The sequence below is a fragment of the Panthera leo genome, chromosome C2 (assembly GCF_018350215.1).
Source record: "Panthera leo isolate Ple1 chromosome C2, P.leo_Ple1_pat1.1, whole genome shotgun sequence".
Lineage (NCBI taxonomy): Eukaryota > Metazoa > Chordata > Mammalia > Carnivora > Felidae > Panthera > Panthera leo.
The window spans coordinates 3,363,900-3,376,799 of NC_056687.1; the positions used below are offsets into that span (position 1 = coordinate 3,363,900).

Consider the following 12,900-nt stretch of genomic DNA (forward strand, 5'->3'; position numbering starts at 1 on the left):
CTTAATTGGGATGTCGTGGTGGGTGACAGTGACACCGGGGCAGGGAGCGGCCTGGGCTACCTGGGGGGACGCTCCGGCCCACGGTCAGCACGCGGGGCCTCCCCAGGGCCTGGGGTCTTCCCGTCCACCTTCAGAGGCTCTTCCCTCCTGTCCTGCTCCCGCCAACCTGCGTGTAAGTGGCCTCTCGGCAGAGCTGGTCCTGCCGGAGTCAGCACGAGTCATAAAGAGCAGGCAGGACTGGTCTCTAAATACGGGAAGTTTTCACTTAGTGCCCTGCTCCATTTTATGGGGGCAATTACTAGGACAAAGCAAGTTCAAGGCATGCTCCAAACATAAAACACGGCGTTCTCATGGCGGGTCCTGGCGAGAGGAAGTGGGCCAGGGTGAGCGAGTTTGTTCCTGCACGTAAACCTGGGCCGCGTGATGGTTTTACAAGGTCCCGGTCCCGGGCTGAATATAACCTGCCAGTTTTCCTGTTTCCTGACTGGGCTCAGCGCCAGATGCCTCATAGGAAGGCACAGACGCTCACGGCACTGTTCTTTCCAGCACTCTCTCTCCTGGGAAGGGGGACGGCTCGCTCGCCTTGGCCTCAGGTGGCCGTTCGTCCACGCCCTAAAACACCAAGAACCCGCACAGGACTTACTCCTGAGCCACGTAATCTCTGCTGGCTCTATGCCTAAAACCAAAACGAATGAAAAGCAAACCGAACCTGCCCAGACAAACACGAAATCTCAATTATCTGGTTTGGCAGTGGGGCGCTAGAGCCACAAAAAAAAAAAAAAAAAAAGAAAAAAAAAAGCTCCCGTTCCCACGTTCTGATCTGCGGTCTCCATTTTTAGGAAGGAACATACGCATGTACACAGAAGGCGTTCATCACAGCGCTACTGAACTTAGCGGGGATTCTAAAAGCCCAAGTGCACATCAAATGGACATTAAGTAAATGATGGCCCATCTGTCCTGTGGAAATAAAGTCTCCTATCAGAAATAATATTTTGGAAAACGTTCACGTCTGTGTTAAAGAAAAAGAGAGAGAGACATTGCAAACCAGTAATGCCAACGTGGGCTCTCATTTTTGAAGACATTGGGAGGAGACACGTTGGTTGTGAGATTATATGTGCACTTTTTTCTTCCTTTTGTTTCTCTAGATCTAATCTATTTCTATAATGAACGCACGTTAATTTCACGAAAAGCATTTAAAAAACAATCTAGATTAGCCTCTTGAGACCTCTCACCCCTTCACCTGCCAAATGCAAGGGTGATGGACCAAGGTTCTCTGTGGCATTAGCATTCTGAGACCCGATGAGAAGAAGAAAAACGATGTTTTGTTAAATCTTTTGAAACTGTATGGGGCGCCTGGGTGACTCAGTCGGTGGAGTGTCCGACTTCTGCTCAGGTCATGATCTCATGGTTTGTGAGTTTGAGCCCCGCATCGGGCTCTGTGGTGATGGCTCAGAGCCTGGAGCCTGCTTCGGATTCTCTGTCTCCCTCTCTCTCTGCCCCTCCCCTGGTCATGCTCTGTCTCTGTCTCAAAAAAAAAAAAAAAAAAAAAAAAAAAGAAAAAGAAAAAGAAAAAAAAAGAAAGAAAGAAACTGTAAGAGGAGTGAAAACGTCATCCGGGAAACTTTAAAAGAGCCCTTGGTGGAGCTGCTGGCTGATCCGGGGCCCTGTCCTTCAGGGAGCCTACTCCTACCCCAGGGGAGAGACACAGCGACTCTACCAGCAAGAGCCACCGGTGAGAAAGCTTCACAGGCATCCTTGGTGGACTCAGCGGGATTTTAAATCACTTACTCCGAAATCTTTGGCGAAAATGGTGTAGCACAGAGCCTTCGAGAGTTCATGATCTCGAGGTCTTGAGATAAATTTAGAAGCCTATCAACCAATCGATATTTATAGACCACACTGCCTAACAACAGCAGAACACGTATTTTTTTCAGATGCCTAGGAAGCACAGACTAAGACAGACCACACAGAAACCTCAAAATATTTAAAAGAATTGAAACCATGTAGAGTATGGTCTCTGACCATAAGAGAATCCAGCCAGACATCGGTAACAGAAATCATAGGAGAATCTTCAAACACTTGGAAATGAAACAATACGCTCCTAAGTGATTCAGGGGTCAACGAGGAAGTCTCAAAGGAAACAAAAGAGACCTTGAACTGAATGAAAATGAAAATGCAATATATATCCAAGTTTAGCTGTGAGACATAGCTAATGCAGTGTTGAGAGGGACATTTATAGCACTAAATGCTTACATTAGAAGACAGGAAAGACTTGGGGCGCCTGGGTGGCGCAGTCGGTTAAGCGTCCGACTTCAACCAGGTCACGATCTCGCGGTCCGTGAGTTCGAGCCCCGCGTCAGGCTCTGGGCTGATGGCTCGGAGCCTGGAGCCTGTTTCCGATTCTGTGTCTCCCTCTCTCTCTGCCCCTCCCCCGTTCATGCTCTGTCTCTCTCTGTCCCAAAAATAAATAAAAAACGTTGAAAAAAAAAAAAATTTAGAAGACAGGAAAGACTCGACTCTAATCCAACGGCCCAGAAAAAGAAGGGCAAAATAAACCCACCACAATAGCAGAAGAAAGGAAGTAATAAAAGAAATCAATGGAGAAAAAAAAAACAACTAGTAAAACAAGGCAGAAAATCAATGAAGCCAAGCGCTGGTTATTTAAAAGTATCAACAAGTTGCCAAATCTCTAGCAAGATTGACAAAAATAACACACAGAAAGACGCAGATTTGCAATATTAGGAAGAGGAGGGGATACGGCTACAAATCCTGAAGGATAAGGGACTTGACACACACAAATTTGAAATCTTAGAGGAAAATGAAGCAACTCTTTAACAAGCATGAATGACTATACTCACCCCAATATAAAACAGGTAATTTGAACAGCCTATAACTATTAAGGAAAGTGAATTTCTACTTTTAAAACTCTACCCAAAGAAATTTCCAGGGGCAGATGGTTTCACTGGAGAATTCTACCAAACATTTGAAGAAGAATTAACACATTTCTAATTTTTTTTTAATATTTATTATTTTTGAGAGAGAGAGAGAGAGAGAGAGAGGGAGCAGGGGAGGGGCAGAGAAAGAGGGAGACACAGAATCGGAAGCAGGCTCCAGGCTCTGAGCTGTCAACACAGAGCCTGATGCTGGGTTCGAACCCACGAACCATGAGATCATGACCTGAGCTGAAGTTGGACGCTTAACCAACTGAGCCACCCAGGTGCCCTGGAATTAACACATTTCTAAACAATTTCTTCCAGAAAATAGAAGAGGAGGGAACATTTCCCAATTCATTTTATGAAGCCAGTATGAACCTGATACCAAATCCAGAAAAAGACAACCGAACAAAAGAAAACTACAGACCAATATTCCTCATGAATATAGATGCAAAAACCCTTAACACAGTATTAGCAATTAGAATTCAACAAAATATAGAAAGGATTATACATTAAGAAATGGGGTTGATTCCAGGGATGCAAGGCTGCTTTGATATTTGAAAATCAATGAAAGCAATCTACTTTATTAACAGCTAAAGAAAAAAAACACATGATCTATCAATTCATAAAAAAAATTTGAAAAACTATTTAACATCTGTTTCTTTGATAAAACTCTCATAAGGGGCACCTGGGTGGCCCAGTCGGTAAAGCGTCCGACTTTGGCTCAGGTCATGATCTGACAGTTTGTGGATTCCAGCCCTGCATCGGGCTCTGTGCTGACAGCTCAGAGCCTGGAGCCTGCTTCTGATTATGTGTCTCCCTCTCTTTTGGGCCCTCTCCTTCTTTCCCTTTCTCTCTCTCAAAAATACATAAACATTAAAAAAAACTCAGAAAAGCAGGGATAGAGGAGAACTTTAAGTTGGTAAAGAACATCTACCAAAAACCTACAGCTGACATTACACTTAATGGTGAAAGACTGACTGCTTCTTGCTTAAACTGTGACACGGCAGGGATGTCTACTCTCACTATTGTCATTAAACACAGTGCTAAAAGTTCTAGCCAGTGCAACAAGGCAAGAAAAAGCAAAGCAGATCAGAAATGAAGAAACGAAGCTGTCCCCATTTGCCAATGACATGATTGTCTACAGCAGAAATTCCAAGGCATTTACAAAAAACTCTCTTAGAACTAATAAATGAGTTCAGCAAGGTCACAGGATAGGAGATAAATATACAAAATTGTATTTACATACATAGCAATGACGATGTAGACACCAAAATTAGAATCACCATACCACTGTATAAACACTATAGAAAAAAACCCCCAAAACTTGTGTATAAATATAACAGAACATATGCAGAAGTTGTATGATGAAAACTACAAAACACTGATGAAAGAAATAAAAAAAGATCTAAATAAAGGGAGAGACATACCATGTTCATGGTTCGGAAGGTTCCATATAGTAAAGATGTCAATTTTCCCCAAACTCATAAATGGGTTTAACATAATTCTTGTCAAAACTCCAGCAAGATTTTTGTAGAAATAGACACAATTATTCTTTTTAAAAATTTATTTATTTATTTTGAGAGAGAGAGAGAGACAGAGAGAGAGAGAATCCCAAGCAGGTTCCTCGATGCCAACACAGAACCCGATGCGGGGCTTGATCCCAGGAACTGTGAGATCATGACCTGAGCCGAAATCAAGAGTCAGACGCTTAACTGAATGAGCCACCCGGGCGCCCCTATTCCGACTTTTATGTGAAAATGCGAAGGAATTAGAAGAGTTAAAACTGTTTTTAAAAAGAAGATAAAGTGTACTGAATCAGTCTATCTGAGTTTAAGACCTATGACAGGCAGACCTCAGAGATATCGTAGGTTTGGGTTCAACGAACTTGAACATCACGATAAACTGAGTCAGAATGAACTGTTTGGTTTTCTAGTGTGTATAAGTTATGTTTATATTGCACTGCAGTGTGTTAGGTGTGTAATAGCATTATGTCCAAAAAATGTACATACCTCAATTCCAAAAGTACTTTTTTGTTAAAAAATGCTAACTATCGTCTAAGCTTTCAGTGAGTCCCAATCCTTTTGCTGGTGGAGGGTCCTGCGTCAATATGGACGATCGCTGACTGATCAGGCTGTGGGTCTTTGTTTCGCGAAGGTTTCTCTTGATAGGCAATGCAGTCTGAAAGCATTTTGCCCACAGTAGGACTCCTTTCAAAACTGGAGTTAGTCCTCTTACACCTTGCTGCTACTTTTTCAATGAATTTTAGGTACTATTCTGAATCCTTTGTTGACAACAATCTTCACGGCATCTTCACCAAGAGTAGATGTCACCTCGGGAAACCACTTTCTTTGCTCATCCCTAACAAGCAACTCCTCATCCGTTACAATTTTGTCATGAGATGGCAGCCGTTCAAATATAATAAAAATGGAAGAGCCTGAGCTATTCCAAGAATGACGGAAACGTGACAGAGACATGCAGTGAGCAAAGGCTGTTGGAAAAGTAGTGCCACCAGACTTGCTTGATGCAAACCTTCAATTTGTAAAAAAAAAAAAAAAAGAATATCTGCAAAGCACAATGAAATGGAGCACAAGAAAACGAGGTATGCTCCATGTACGGTGACACTAATCACGGCCGTGTGATACGAGCGGAGGGGTAGACAGATATCGGTGCAACAGAGCAGAGAACCCAGAGTTATACCCACACAAATATGCCCAGCTGATTCTGACCAGCGTGTAAAAGCAATCCAACGCGGGAAAGACCGTCTTTTCAACAAATGGTGCTTGAGCAGTTGAACACTCACAGGCAGGGAAATGAGACTCGATCTAAACCTCACAGTTTATGTAAAAATTAATGTGAAACGGACCGTGGATGGAACATACAAAACTATAAAGCTGTTAGAAAAAAAATAGAGAAAATTTCCAGGTTCCTGAGGGAGGCAGAGTTCTCGGACTTGACGCTTCAAATACGATCCATAAAAGGGAAAATGGACAAAGTGATCTTCATCAGAAGTAAAGCTCTTCGGGGCGCCTGGGTGGCTCGGTCAGTTAAGCGTCTGACTTTGGCTCAGGTCACGATCTCGCGGTGTGTGAGTTCAAGCCCCGTGTCGGGCTGACAGCTCAGAGCCTGGAGTCTGCTTTGGATTCTGTGTCTCCCTCTGTCTCTGCCCCTTCCCCACACACACTCTGCCTCTCTGTCTCAAAAATAAATACACACTAAAAGTAAATAAAATAAAATAAAATAAAATAGGTAAAAAAAAAGAAGTAAAGCTCTGGCCATGAGCGGGAAACACTTCGCAAAGTCCACTCGACAGAGACCTGAATGCAGAACGTGAAAAGAGCCATCAAAACTCCACGTAAGCCCTGTGAGATAAACTTTGCAGACAACCCCTTCCCCTCAAAACCCCTTCCCCTCAAAACCCCTTAACGGTCAAAAACAGAACAGCCCAATCTGAAACGGGCAGGAGACACTAGCAGACGTTTTCCTGAAGCAAACACAGAGGGAGCACAAGCGTAGGCATCGTTAGCCATTAGGAGACGCAAATTAGAACCACAGTGAAATGTCACGGCGTACTTGTCAAAAAGGCTAAAAAAAAAAAAAAACGATGACAACCCCAAGTGTTGGTAACGATGGGGAGAAATGGATTACTCACACCTTGCTGAAGGGAATGCAAAACGGTGCAACCGCTCTGGAAAATGGTTTGGCAGCTTCCTGAGAAAACTAAATATGCATGCACCATACAATTGAGCAATTGCTCCCGGGGCAGAGAAATGAAAATTTACGGTCACACGAAAACCTGCACACAACGGTCCCGGCAGTTTTGTTTGTAACAGCCCCAAACTGGGTTATGAAAAACAACTGAACACACTAGTGATCCGCACAACAACCCGGATGGATCTCCAGAGAATTACGTTGAGTAAAAGAAGCCAATCCCCAGAGGTACCTATCGAATGACTACATTTATAGAACGCTCTTGAAATGGCAACACCACGGACATGGAGAACACCGTGACTGTCAGGGGTTAAGGAGGAAGAATCTTGGTGGGGATGAAATGTTGTGCATCTGGACTGTATCGACGGGGCGCGGCTGTGACATCTTACTGTGTTTTCAAAAATATTACCGCAGGGGAAAACGCGTAAGAGGTACGTGGGCTCTCTTGTACCTTCCCTTACAACTGTGTACTATTCTATAATTATTTAAAAATAAAAAGCTGGGGTGCCTGGGTGGCTCAGTCGGTTGAGCGTCTGGCTTCAGCTCAGGTCATGATCTCACGGTTTGTGAATTCGAGCCCCGCATCGGGCTCTGTGCTAATGGCTCAGAGCCTGGAGCCTGCTTCGGATTCTGTGTCTCCCTCTGTCTGCCCCTCCCCCGCTTGTGCTCTGTCTCTCGCATGGTCTCAAAATAAATAAACATTAAAAAAAATTAAAATAAAATAAAAAGCTAAGGGGTCGGTTAAGCATCTGACTCTCAATTTCGGCTCAGGTCATGAGCTCAAGGTTTGAGACTGAGCCCTGCACTGAGCGTGGAGTCTGCTTAAGATTCTCTCTCTCTCTCTCTCTCTCTCTCTCTCTCTCTCTTCCTTTGTCCCTCCCTTGATCAAATGCACACACCCACACACACTCTCTCTCAAAAAAATAAAAATAAAAAGCTTGATAAAAAAATATGATAGAATGGAATAGAAAAGTTAAGGAGCAATTTTCCTTTTTCCTTTGGACTCTCGACATCGTATCCTTTGAGCGTTTCTGGATTTTAATGCCTAAATCGAATTTCCAGCCCCAAAGCACTAGTAAAGATGTTTGTCCCCTCATCCTGTACCTTCCCATCTCTGGTTCAGTCCCGGGGGGGACACGGGTGTTCTGGTCTCTGTGAACAGCTATGTGTCAGCCCAACTCAGGCCTCTACGTCCGCTGTTCTCAGAGGGGGCCCGAGAGGAGGCCGAACTCCGGGTGATTACAGCCCCCGGGCACCATCACCCGCCACGGCACCGTGGCTCCCGCGTGCTTTAGATACTCGCACGGCCTGCATTCTTTGCGAGGGGAAAGAGGCAAAAATGCCTATGTGCGCAAAGGCCAACCACACCCGCACATCCACAAACAGCCCTGATCAGGAAGTGGATGCCTCCCCTCCCCACCAGGCTCGCTGGGACTCCTACAGCGGGCCAGCGTTTCCTCCCGGTGGATTTCAGAACTGAAAATGAACTGTGATTTCGTGTGTGGGAAGTCCTCAGGCCAGCGCCGGGCCCACGGTAAGCGCTGCCCGCAGGAGCCATCGGAGGCCGTCGTCATTAAATCACTGCGGGTCCTTGACAGCCACGAGCCCTCCTGGACACCCTTCCCTCCTTTCAGTGCCTGTCCTGGTGAGCCCCTGGGGGACAGGCTGAGCTCCGGGTGGGGGGCACATCCTGCCTGCATTCTGTTGGCAACTCTGGAACCCTCTGATGGCTCTAAACCCCCGGATCAGGGGGAGCAGCAAGCAGTTTTCAATCACAAATGTCAGTTATTCCCAACCTTCCCGGTTGGGACTCAGAAAAATCTGACATTATGTAGGAAACTCACCTCTTTCTCCTAAATGTGGCATGGCACATACTGAATTTTAAAAATTAAAGCATATTTAGGTGTTTCGCTTTGAGAAATTCTTTTTTTGAAAAAAACTTTTCTTAACGTTTATTTATTTTTGAGAGAGAGAGGGAGACAGAGGATGAGCGGGGGAGGGCAGAGAGAGAGGGAGACACAGAATCGGAAGCAGGCTCCAGGTTCCGAGCTGTCAGCACAGAGCCCGATGCGGGGCTTCAACCCACGAACCGTGAGATCATGACCTGAGCTGAAGTCGGTCACTTAACGGACTGAGCCACCCAGGCGCTCCATCTTTTCTTTTCTTTTAAAGTTTATTTACTTATTTTGAGAGAGAGAGAGAGAGAGAGAGTGAGCATATGAGTAGGGGAGGGGCAGAGAGAGAGGGAGAGAAGGAGGTTCCCCACTGACAGCACAGAGCCTGACGCGGGGCGCGATCCCACGAACCACGGGATCATGGCCTGAGCCGAAGTCAAAAGCCGGGTGCTCGACCCACGGAGCCACCCAGGGGCCCCAGCTTTGAGAATTTCTGAATCGCTTTGAGAACCAGCAGCAGCGACGCGGACGGCCGGGCACTTCGGGGCTGGAAAATGGGGGGTGTGGGAAGGAGGCTCCGAGGGGACGGGAGGCCCCGATGAACCACCGCCACCGCACGCGACGGGGGCTGGGGAGAGCCAGCTGAGAGTCGCGGGCAGCCCGCTCACCGTGGCTCCGGATCTGGCTGCCCCGACGACCAGCGCTCGGGACACAGGCTTCGGCAGGCTCCCCGTCGCCTCGCCAGGCCTGGGCGCCGACTTCAGGACGTTGTGGGCGCGTGTCCGGGGGCTTCCCAGGCGACAGGCGCCGGCGGGGACATGCCGTGGCTGGCAGACTGTCTCTCACGGCAGACTCTGGTTTGGTTCCGGGGCAGCCCCGGAGGTCGGCGGAGGCCGCGTCCGGCTGCCAGGACGCTGCCGGATCAGCGCAGCCTCAGGCCCCGATCTGCGCTCGAGTGGCCCCAGGACCCGGCCCCCGGGACAGAGCCAAGGGGACGCCCGGGGCCCGGGGGCAGGCCGGGCACCCTCCCCCACGTCGTTTACCCAGCGGCTCCCGCGAGTGACCAGGGCAGAGTCCGCCGCTGCCCGACGACGCCTCGGCCGCTGCACACGGTTCTCGGAACCCGCCTCCGCCTCTCCCGGCCCTTCCAGGAATTGTTTACTTGTTTCAGATAAATCCCGAGTCTCCCCCCCCCTCCACGGAACGACATGGAAATCTGGTTTAACTGATCGACAGCACAGCCCAAGCGATAATTCCTCCTCTAAGGGGTGGTTTACACGATGCGCTAACCCGATCGGCAGCGAGCTGGCCGGGGCGCTTCTCCATCTTGTCCTGAACAGAAGAACGGTGACGGCCGGGCTTTCGTCCTCCTTCACACACCTCAGCCGGTCTGCACCTGTGCCTTTCTCCCCTGGGCAAGTGACCGCAAACAGCGCCCTAGGACGCCGGCCCCCAAACCCGCAATCCGAGGGCAGGCGGCGTGGGGACCTCGGCCCCGCCACTGACCCCCGGCACGTGTGGGGTGCTTGCGAGTTCAGGCCAGAACCATCTCTCGGATGCGTGGGCCGGCGTCGCACGATGCCACTGCCGCGCTCCAGTGGCTCCTGTGACGCGGGAGCGGTGCTTCCCCTCGTCAGTCTTACCCGGGAGCAGTGGGGTGAGACGCTGAGCATCCTTCCAGAAACACGGACTGGAGACATTCTCCCAGAGCACTTACAAAACAAGACTCTGCTTGCTATCCCTTCAGAAAGGGGTATCGTACTTCGCACTGGGGAAAACGATGCCCATTAGTGGGCACCAAAGAGACGCCCCCAAAGCCCTGAAGTGAAGGTGCACATTTCTGTCCCTCTTGTCCAGGGCTCCGCCTCAGGGGACAGGGAAGGGGAGTCCCCGCCCGCCCCTGCCCATCCCCTGCCCCGTCCCTCCTTCTCGGAGTGTCACCACCCTTCTCCAGGGAAGCAGAGGGGTGAACTCACCCCTGCTCTGGTTTCCCTCCCCCAGCCCTTCTAGCCGGTAGAGGACATTCTGGCCCAGGGCACAGCCGTCGGCAATTCAGTGTTTATGGACATCATAAAACAGACATGCAGAATGAGGATGTTTCCCTAATAACCCAGGAGCACAGTAAAGATATATGATTAACAGTGAACTCACCTTGCTTCTTAAAGGCACAGGTGCCCTTTCCAGGGTCTGTCCGACAGAGAAATCACTCATGTTTATCAGCAGCCAAAGGGACACTTCCCTGTGACTGGTGGTGACCTTGAGTGATTCCTTTGTCTCCTGTTAGCCGTCAGATGTAACAGAAAGCAAGGGGGCCCAAAGGACTCTGATGACCACATCTGAAACTCTGGAGCGTATCTTGTTACCGTCTTGCCTGGGCTACGTGCAGGGTCGTTAGGGACCCATGGCACCTCAGGGGCAGGAGTAGGGTGCAGCTTTTCCCCTTTCGGTTTTGGAGAGGGGGACTTCGTGTTCTGCATAGTTTAATTTGATCCCAGATGTCTGGACACGATTTCTCTCTCTGCCCTTCTCTCTTCCTTAGGCTTAGTTTGCAAGACAACTTACCCGTGAGGGGAGTTCCCTCTGGGTCAGCCAGCAGTGCAATTTTCCTTTATTGTTTTATAGATTGCAGCAACCACAACAATCTGTACTGAGCTCTTCTTATGGCCCAGGCACTGTCCTACGTGGTTTGCACAGATCGGTCATTTAATCCTCTGGGTAACCCGATGTGGCTGGGTGATAAAAGCGAGCAGCGTGAGTCATGACGTGGCCAAACTCATCCTGCCCTACCCGGGTCATGTTTCCATTTAGGGCTGCGAAGACGGGGCGGGATGGCGCTCACCCATGCGGGAAATATACTCCGCACACACTCCTCCTCTCTCAGAAACGCCCTCCCCCATGGTTGATGAGGTGCGCTGTGCTTCTGAGGTAGAAGGGTGTGGGTATGATATTCTAGTGAGGATGCCCCAGAGGGATTTGAAGTTGGCAACGAGCAGTGGACTGTACATGTTGCTGGGACTCCGTCCACCGTATGATAACCTGCACATATCAAAACAATGTCACAAGATTAATTTTGGGGAGAATTCTGCAGGAGAAACTCTGACCCAATAAACGAATTGGTTATGGTAGAAAAGATAAGGCTTTTGCAAAAATCTATTAAAGATTATAAAGACTGACAGACTAAAGGTTGCGCTCCATCTATGGACTCGAACACGTCGCACACAGTTGTAGGGGCTGTAGCAAGAGGAACGGAAAATGGCTAACTTACTGTTTGTAACAGCCCAAGATGGGAAGTGACATAAATATCCATGGTGGGGGACTAGCTGGATAAACTATGGTACATCCCCATGGCTGGGCTGCTAGAGAAGAAAGGAAGATGGTTCCTAAGTTCTTTTGTGGAGTGAGCTTGCAGTGTGGGGTGGCTAGAATGTAAGCAGAAAGCTGCAGGTTCACGGGGTTGAGGGTTCAGAGGGCAGAGCCTGGGATTGTCAGAGAGAAAGTGGAAATGAAAGGGATAACTCTCAAAGAAGGAAGTCTGTGGCTGGGAGTGACCAGTTCTGTAAGAACTCCCTTGTTCCTTCCCTAATCCATCTCTGAATTACACATTTATGTGCCTAGTAGGGTGAGAGAGCTTAGCACTAATATGTCTATATCAGTGGTCCCACATGGGAGACAAAGCTTGGAGTCTGAGTCCAGGCTTCTCTCTCTCTCTCTCTCTCTCTCTCTCTCTCTCAAAATAGATAAACTTAAAAAAACCAAAACAACTCCCCCCAAAGCAAAGTGATCACTCAACAATTTAGCTGCCAGCTCGAAAAAAACAAACACTCTTCAGAGGAAGATAACAAAAGCCAGAGTCTCTGCAATGTATTATTCGTAGTGTAAGCCTACACTAAAAAAGAGACATGCAAAGAGACAGGAAAATGTGATATGCAGTCAAGAAGAAAAATCACCCCCCAGAAGCCCAAGATGATGCGTATGTTGAAATTAGCAGACCAAACTTTTAATGAAGCAAAATTATAGTCATGTCCAAGGACTGTGAGAAAAGGATGTTAGTGGATAGTACCGGATGGAGACTCTCAAGACAGAAATCTATGACGAGGAATCCTATGAAAACTGTAGAACTTAAAAGTAGATCTCCAAATATTCACGGATGGGCTTACAGCAGTTTGAGTGAACAGAAGAGTCAGGAAACTTGAGGACTGATGAACAGAAATTATGCAACCTCAAGATCAGCAAAGAAAAGACATTTAAAAAAACACCCAGAGCCAACCACTTGAGGGATAATAGCAAATTTCTAACATACGTGCAGTTAGAATCTCCGAAGGAAAGGTGAGATAGAATGCCACGTAGAATGCATTCCAAGA

At 47.9% G+C, this 12,900-nt stretch overlaps 1 protein-coding gene across 2 annotated transcripts in view; it reads right to left on the reverse strand.

Annotated features, from left to right (window-relative positions):
• PDE9A (phosphodiesterase 9A) overlaps positions 1-12,900 on the reverse strand; it is an 88,447-nt gene that overhangs the window by 27,270 nt on the left and 48,277 nt on the right. The window lies entirely within an intron of this gene.